Source organism: Tachypleus tridentatus, chromosome 12 (assembly GCF_004210375.1).
Source record: "Tachypleus tridentatus isolate NWPU-2018 chromosome 12, ASM421037v1, whole genome shotgun sequence".
Classification (NCBI taxonomy): domain Eukaryota; kingdom Metazoa; phylum Arthropoda; class Merostomata; order Xiphosura; family Limulidae; genus Tachypleus; species Tachypleus tridentatus.
In genome coordinates, this window is record NC_134836.1 from 42,950,631 (window position 1) to 42,960,069 (window position 9,439).

At 33.8% G+C, this 9,439-nt stretch overlaps 1 long non-coding RNA gene across 1 annotated transcript in view; it reads right to left on the reverse strand.

The window, feature by feature from the left end:
* Nucleotides 1-8,617, reverse strand: part of LOC143233142 (uncharacterized) — a 46,034-nt gene extending 37,417 nt beyond the window's left edge. Inside the window, exon 1 of the long non-coding RNA XR_013018002.1 lies at nt 8,466-8,617. This is a non-coding gene — a long non-coding RNA (uncharacterized LOC143233142). The remainder of the gene's footprint in view (nt 1-8,465) is intronic.
* Nucleotides 8,618-9,439: the final 822 nt, after the last annotated feature.

Genomic DNA, 9,439 nt, shown 5'->3' on the forward strand with positions numbered 1-9,439 from the left:
CACATGTATAGCAGCTATTTAGTGCAGTTCTATGTTATTGAGCCTTTAGCAACAAAATAGTTTCCACATCTCATCTCAGATTCTTTGCCTTGAAATATGCTTCACAGATATTATTTATTTTTATTATTTTGTATTTTATTCCAACTTTTACAAAATTAATTAAATTTATGAAACCTGCTTATAGAAATAAGAATATTTATGTGCGAGGTACGTGTTTACAGAAAGTTAATTCAGTGCCTTAACCAACTATTGCATCTAACCAAACCTTTGTCTAAATAAGCTTTATGATTGAGATACATAGGTTTCTCTGAGTCTTATTGTTTCGGTAAGGGAGGATCTTAAGAAAATCGATAAAATATGTTATTGTTACGTGTAATTTACACTGGGATAGTACTTTTATAAAACATGTGATAGTTTTCCTTGGGGTTGCCATTATGATTTAGACTTGTTTATTTCTTCTTAAATTGAAATCTACACTATGGGCTATCTGTGCTATGCCCATAGCACTTACGGGCACGATCTATAGTTAAATATAAACTATTTGATAAACGCACTAAAAATGTGATATAAGCTAATACTCAAGCACCTCAAATATTAAACAAATTTATACAACAATGGTAAAGCTTATAAACATGAGGTAAACACAGTTAGGAAAAAAGCGAGGTTTCTTGTGTATGCAACCGAAGTAGCAACATGGTAGCCAATGGGTAAGTGCTATAAAAATCTGACAAAAAATATGTGACACATTGGTAAACAATCATTACAATACATAAAAAAATAAAATGTTTACAAAAATTGAATAAGTAATGTGCTCCTGATGGAAAATGTTAAAATAAACATAGGCCTAAGCCTTACATGCATAAACTTACGTTGTAATTATGTGTTTTGTTTGCGTACATCAGTTATATTTGAAGCTTATGTATAAACAAGGGAAAACTATGAATTTAAAGACTCGAATAATTAATGTTTGATTTTTCGCACCAATTCATTTAATAATGTTACATTCATTAGATTAGTAAACGTATTACGTAATTCAAAATCAGATATACAGAAATAATTTGAAGTTATTGAGAAACTCGTACATTTTTATAAAAAATAGGATAAAGAGAAAATTATGTCTTTACCTCTTCCAACACAAATTTTTCGTGATACATTTACAATAGTATAATTATCAGTTCTTCATTGTAGATGTTATTATTTGCACGTGTATAAATATTTGTACATGTTGAATAAATAGGCCTTACATGTACACGACAAGAATTTTAAACCTCGTTTCTGATTTTTTCTAAGTTGCAACTGAAAGATGTACCTCCGATACAAAAGAAACAACAAAAACATCAATGCATAAACATACGAACTTTCTCAGAGAATGTATGTCTGAGAATAAGTCTGACGAGAAAAATTATCATTCAAGGTATTATTAAACGTACACTGAGCATCAAATGTGTTTTTTCTTACTAGGAGTGGTGTTTACTGAGGAGTTATATAGGTTATAGTTTCAAAGGGATCGCATAGAAAGTTAAGAAATATACATAATAAACTATACATATTTCACTAAGTATTTATGTGGTCGTAAACATTACAATCGAAACATAAGCAAAATAAAACATGAAACAATGATTTTATAAACCAATTTGAAGATCAACACGACACAGGAATGGATGCCTGCCATTCTTTATTGAACATATTTTGTGATATACTCAAAACAAATCGGATAGCCATCGATATTGGTAAATGTAGTAACAAATTGTATACATGCTCAAGCATATATGTAGATTTTTTTTTTTAATGCCAAAGTAATTCCCATTATACATCGCAAACTTTCGCACTCGTTTGTTGTTAGAAAGGTTACATAACAATTGCGTGTTAAATATTTAAGATAACAATGTTGTGAGTATTCATAATAATCAAAACATTTTCAACAGTTTCCGTGTTGTATCGTATTTCGTCTATGTTTAGGATTCTGCTGAATATATTATTAATGTTGAAATTAAAATTATCATCCTGAACGTGGTATTAATGTTTATTTTAAATCTGTGTGATTGTGTGTGTGCTACAAGTGATGTGTTTTGCGCCTTTATTTAGATTTATCATAGAAATGACCAAAAAGCGTTCTTAATACACTGTTGCAAGGATTATTCCAATCGATTGGTTATAAATGACTCCAGCATGATCTAGAGGGATTCTAATGTTCGTGTTTGTTTTGTGTTAAGCTGAATGAGTAACAAATATTTTGGTTTAAATTTATTTGACAGAGATTTCAATGGGATTCAAAATAATTTTTGCAAGGAAATTGTCTTAAGTGTGTCTGTGTTTTCTTATAGCAAAGCAACATCGGGCTATCAGCTGAGTCCACCGAGGGGAATCATACCCCTGAATTGTCTTAAGACTTTATCATGTGAAACATTGTTGGCTTTCTCAACATGTTTTTAACAGTATTGTGGTATTGTGTTGTTGTTGTTTTTGAATTTCGCACAAAGCTACTCGAGTGCTATCTGTGCTAGCTGTTCCTAATTTAGCAGTGTAAGACTATAGAGAAGGGTGGTCATCACCACCCACCACCGACTCTTGGGCTACTCTTTTACCAACGAATAGTGGGATTGATCGTAACATTATAACGCTCCCACGGCTGAAAGGGCGAGCATGTTTCGCGCGACAGGGATGCGAACCCGAGACCCTCAGATTACGAGTCGCACGCCTTAACACGCTTGGCCATGCCGGGCTACACCATACAAAAGTGGCTGGACGTCTTCCCTCTGATCTATCAGTTAAAAACCAGACATCCATTTGTGCAGCTTTTACATGAGCATTCTAAGACAATCTAATTACTCCCACAAACTAAATTGAGCAGAATAGTAACTGAGAATGAATTTATCTGAACTATGAAGTAGTTTACGAAGAAAAAGCACGACCTATGTTTTCTACCTAAATGGAAAATATATCATTTATACAGCCACTCCAGATATTTGGTTTTCAAAAGAACTTGTCTAACATTTTCTCTTTTTTGCAAATTTACCATAAATCTATTGGCATATATAGTGCTGTGTCATTTTGGTTCCGATAGTATAGATAAGAAAGTGATTACTGAATCCAAAGTAATGAAAACAAATTCACCTAATTCGAAAATAACTTGCGTGCCAGGTTTGACTAGTTTTAATAAGATAGATTTAAGAGATTTCAGGCCTTCTTCGTGTAGAATGTTAGTGTATAGAGAAAAGACACCAATCGTGAAGAGTAAAATGTTTTGAGGGAGCGGATTTTATAATTAATATCACTCATCAAGTTCAAAAAGTGTGCGGTGTCTTTAATGTGAGATGGCATTCCTGAAAGATATCTTTCATATGATGTTCTGCGTAAATGTACATGTTTTCCCCTCGGCATATTAAAGTTAAAAATAATTGGGCCACCAGGATTGCTAGGTTTGAGAGTACCATGTAAAAACGGAATGGTTCTAAGTGGTTTCTTTCCCGGATAGGACTTTAGGAATACCAACGTTTTGTGGCTGGCATTTTGTTTTACTGCAAGCTACTTAACACATCTTAAGTAGATGTTTGTCTTAACATATTTAGGGTTTAAAGTCTAAACAGATTTTTAAATAATGATTTGTACAATTACATTATTGATTTGCTTGATTAACATAATTATCTTTGTTCAGGATAGCAATAACATGATCTTTGTTCGCAGGTTTCATTACAAAAAGTTTTGTCATATTTTAGTTTTATTCGAGTAAACAAGTTTTAATGGGTTGCGAGTCTGATTCTCTGTTGAATAACCGTTGACCAGGTGAAAATCGTTTTAAGCTGGGAACTAGTAGTTGTATAACTACGTTTGTCATAAACATTTTACATGATCTCAGAATGAGACATAACTTTTGTGAGTTAGAAATTTGACTTGATTCCATCAGCCTCAAAAGTAGTCAAATTAGTCAAACTAGTCCAACAAAATATTTTTTACTCACAATGTTTTATGCTATGAACTATAAGTTAGAGTTTTGGTTAGAACAATCAGAACAGTTTATAAGGAACTTTAGTTTGAAGTAGATATATTTCATTTTCGTGCCAAATGGAAAAATGGTATAATGTGCTTAATAATTAAAGATCAAAATGTTGAGGTTAGGATATTTAATATATATTTATATACGTTTCATGGTTGAGGAAGAGTGCACTATTTGTCTGTCGTTGGAACCTATAATGATAGGTCTTTTGAGAGTTGGTTCTGTCGTTTTAACTCTCATAATTCGGAATGACGGATATATATATATAAATAATTTTCCGTTAGGTGATACTTTTTTTAAAAATCTGTCTCGAATGTTTAATTAGTGGTAACCGAAGATGAAGAGAAATGTTCGCTATTGTATACATTTCTACAACCGAATAGAAAGATAGATCAGATTCTGGAAAGTGATCAGATTTAAATGCAAGGACAGTACGAATCTGCAGTCAAAGGTAGGTCTAGGTTTAATATATCAAAACCTATAAGATAAACGAAGATAGATCAAGAGTCTGGAATATATTGAGAAACTGAGATCATCTACGATGGGTTCTTTCATTTTGGAAGTAGTGGTAAAAACAGAGTTATATGTAGAGAGTTTGAATAAAATTTAAAAAACAAAACAGAACAAGAGGCAGAAAGATCCTGAGGATTGTTGATAGTGTTTAGACAGGATTATAAATAACCAAGTTTGAGAGGATATAGAATGTGGTGAGAAATAAAAGTAAGTGACATTCATTAGAGAAAGAAAATCCTTTAAAACGAAGGAACTAATGTAACTTTTATATCATTGTTTGAAGTGAAACTTTTACAGAAAACAAGTCTTAGGTTAGGGTGGTAAACGTCATAGGAGAGAAAGTTAAATTTGTGAAAAAGTTTAGAAAAAAAAACGACTTTAACACTCCCGATGTATATATTATTATTTTAACCAATGTTTTGCTTCTGCGGGTATCTTAAGTTTAATATACACAATTTGATTTTAAATCAAAATTAAATTTGTGAGTTGTGGTTTAAAGATACAGCAAATATTTTCCGTGAGAACAGTAGTCCAGGGTGTCGGTTAATATCCCAGTAAATCACAACAAAGATAGATTGTTTGTTTGTTTTGTTTTTGAATTTCGCGCAAAGCTACTCGAGAGCTATCTGCGCCGGCCGTCCCTAATTTAGCAGTGTAAAACTAGAGGAAAGGCAGCTAGTCATCACCACCCACCGCCAACTCTTGGGCTACTCTTTTACCAACGAATAGTGGGATTGAACGTCACATTATACGCCCCCACGGCTGAAAGGACGAGCATGTTTGGCGCGACAGAGATGCGAACCCGCGACCCTCAGATTACAAGTCGAACGTCTTAACACATTTGGCCATGCCGGGTCCACCAAAGATAGAGAAAAAAATTAAGGACAATATATAATCCAATGAGTTGGAACGTAGATTTTTAAGCCATTGAAGGAGGTAATAGCAGGCTCTGTAACAAGTGTGTATATAATAAAAAATTAGCAAATTCTGCAAAATGAGATACAGTCAAGTAACTGAAAGGTTTAACGTGGTCCTGTACCTTGATGTCGATATTTACCTGTGGAAACTTAACACATTGCAATAGAAGGGCCTTTGTATAAATAATTTCTGTGGTCTTCAAGTGGAATTTCATCCAGTGTAAGAGAAAAGAAACAGATACTTATAAATTTAGAAATACTGTTTCTATTATTTTACTATTGTATATTTCTTTAGGGTGAGATGTTATTCAGAGCCAGTGATAAGTTAACCAGTAAGAGAATCCATAATATACCAATATTTAAATTTTTTCTTTCTGAAATTAAAATCGTAAATTTTGACAAAAAATTGAAAATAATTATATCTTTCTATTGGTAAAAGAAAACTATTTAATAGCCTTGTTAATCAGAGTTAACAGTGATATTGAAATATTAAAGCTTTTGCTTAAGATAATTTCTCAGCAAATACTTTTCCCAAATAAGTATGAAAATAAACTTCACGATCGCGTTTATTCTCGTTAGTATATTTTAAACAGGTAAAGATGCTTTGCAATATCCAACTTCCCTATACCAAATATTCTTTGTATTACACCAATTTTATCTCTTCCTCGGACCCGGTATGACCAGGTTGTTAGGTTTCTCGACTCAAAATCTGAGTCTTACGCGTTCGAATTCCCGTCTAACCAAACATGCTCGCCCTTTCAGACGTGGGGCGTTATAAAGTTACTGCCAATCCCACTATTCGTTGGTAAAAGAGTAGCCCAAGAATTGGCGGTGGGTGGTGATGACTAGCTAGCTGCCTTCTTTCTAGTCTTTAACTGCTAAATTAGGGACGGCTAGCGTAAATATCCATTGGGTAGCTTTCCACGATATTCATAACAAACAAATAAATCCTCAGTCCTCCGGTAGGACAAAGATAAGTCTACAGACTTAAAGCGCTAAAATACTGGATTCGATTCTCTTGCTTAGTGTAGACGAAGTGTATAAAATAGAAATAAAAAGAAATGCTTCATAGTATTTATAAGATAATACTGATATTGGTGATAACTGCATATAAACCTAAATTAATTTAAAATAATGTGTTACCGTTGCAATAGCATGAAATTCTTATACCTCAAAGAAAATATACAACGCAGCCAGTTCTGAAGACGGATATTTACATGTACTCAGGTAGCAGTAGCGAGTGTCATAATGGATTTTTATCGACTACGGACTTCCTTTGCAGTAACTACAGAAGAAATCGAGTATAGCGAAGAAGTTCGATCAGGGGCCTCTGTGAAACCCGAAGAAGCCATTGATCCTAGCAGCGAAGTGCATGTATCTCGTGCTAATTTTTATAAAATACGACAAACCTAAGAAAACGTCGACCTATTTGAAAACAAAATATTGATCGAAATCTAACCATTTTAAATACTTTTGGATCATCCAAGCTCATTCTAAGCCACGTTAACAGCTCACTGTTTGCACATGAAATTTATCTTTTGTTTAACAACGACGTTTGTATACATGGGGTGTGTGTAGAAGTGAGTAAATGTAATAAATATTTGTCGTTTCATTTTCCTATAGAAAGTGTAACGATAAAATATTGTCATTACCACAAATAACGAACGACAGGTATTATTAGAAATCTATATTTAAACAGAAGTAACCAAAGCATGCAGTTTCACATATTTGTTTATTTGTTTGTAACTGAGTACAAAGCTTCACAAAGAGATATATTCTTGATGAAAAGAAACCCACATGAAACAAAAATGTATCTCAGAACGGCTGGTATGAGTATTAACACTTTTATTGATAAGCAGAGATCAACATTTCGACCTTCGTAGGTCATTTTCAGGTTAACAAAGAGAGAGTTTGCATACTAGCCGTAAAGAAATATCTGTGCTCTGGCCACCACGGGTATCGAAACCCAGTTTATAGCGTTGTAAGTCCGCAGGCATACCGTTGTCTCATTGGATAGCAAAATGTATATATCATCAAAATATATAAATATATATTAAAACTGTCAGGATGTGTCAGTTTTGTGCAAATATATAATTTACAGCAGCTTACGTTATTTGTGACGCGAGCAGAGGTACATAAAAATCTATAAACATTTAGGAACATACATTTTACATTTGTAATTGGATTACTTGAAGACTCTAAATTACTTCATTGATATTGTTTTAGCCCTTCAGTGGCTCAGCGGTATGTCTGCGGACTTATAACGTTAAAAACCGGGTTTCGATACCCGTGGTGATACCGTGAATAATTAGTTTATATTAAGACTGAAAAAAAATTGTTCCCTTTTTACTGACAGTGTACAGAAATATTTGAATAATGGTTTCAGTAAACAGCTTCTAGCGTTTATTATCCTTGAATATTCGCAGGTTTATTTCCGTGACTGTTTGTTTTTTTAATTTCGCGCAAAGCTACACGAGGGCTATCTGCACTAGCAGTCCGTAATTTAGAAGTGTAAGGCTAGAGGGACGGCAGCTAGTCATCACCACCCACAGCCAACTCTTGGGCTATTTTTTACCAACGAATAGTGGGATTGACGGTCACATTATAACGCCCTCACGGCTGAAAGGGCGAGCATGTTTGGTGCGACCGGGATTCAAACCCGCGACTTTTGAATTACGAATCGAACGCTTTAACCCACCTGGCTATGTTGGGCCTTTTCCGTGACTGACAAGATAATATTCTCGACCTGCGAAGCAATGATTATTAATCGGAAAAAAAAAAATCACAGATATAGTTAAATTGTGATGTGATCCGGTAAGCCGTCATTCGAACCTTTCTGTACTGACAGAAGAGTAAAAGTGTATATTACTTTTGTATGTATGTGTTTAAAACTGGACTCAGATCTTGTTCTGACACTAGAAACTGCTGCATATGGTGTTGTGGTAACAAACTTCTGATTGCAGGGAATTAGTAATTTTGCTCCTTAAGATTACTAAGTGAACCAGAAATGTTCATCAGTTACACGTATCTAACAAAGTTACCTTTCTACTTCCTTCTAAGTGATTTATTCAACAATTATTCATCCTCCTCGTTTCATACAGAATTGGCATTGCTAACATGACTGTGGACAAATCATCTTCCTTGGTCTTAACAACCACGAATGAGCTTGAGAAATGCGATTGTCCTCATGATCCGACTGAAAGAATGAAATACGGTCAAACACATCTTCCGTCATCTGTTGAAACATATGTCATAGGTTATTAAGCCGTTGCGTAAAAATACTTCACAGTGATATATACCGATTTTTCATTAAATCCCTCCTACATTTATTGTTTGTTATTGAATAACAAAAAAAAACTGATGGTTGTTGACGAATTTGTGTGATGACTTAAATAATAATTATTGTTCTTGACTATTCGTTTCGGACTTTTTTAATATGACTATATTCATACAACACGTTAATGAGAACCATGTTTCAAGACTTCTCTACATAACTCTTCTTTACAGGAATCTAAAGTCTATTTTTAAGGAGAATTATGACGGGTGAAAGTGTATCTAAGTGTCATCATTTAGCGTCCAATGAACGTTTACACACAGAACAATGACTTCTGCTGTAAATAAGTCTTTGTTTGTACATGTTAGAACCTGGTTTCTAGGGCTGTAATTCCGCAGACATACAACTGTGCCATTGGCGTAAGCCTTGGTTGTAATACTGTTAAAATACGTTTACCTACATTGCTTATTAAGATAGAAACAATGCAGTTACTTACACTTAATCACTTTTACACTGAACATTCACTGCTCTAATATATTCTATAAAAGCTTTTTTATTTTACGAAGAAAAACCATGACTTCTCTCAAAAATAGCCTCAAATACATCAACGCATTTGGAATTTTCCTGCTGGGTATTTTAAGTAGTTCTGAACCGACTTTGAAAATAAATACGAATAAACTAGCACATAGTAGTCTGACTGCAGTTGTAAGTCGAAATTTTATGAACACTTAGTGCTTAATG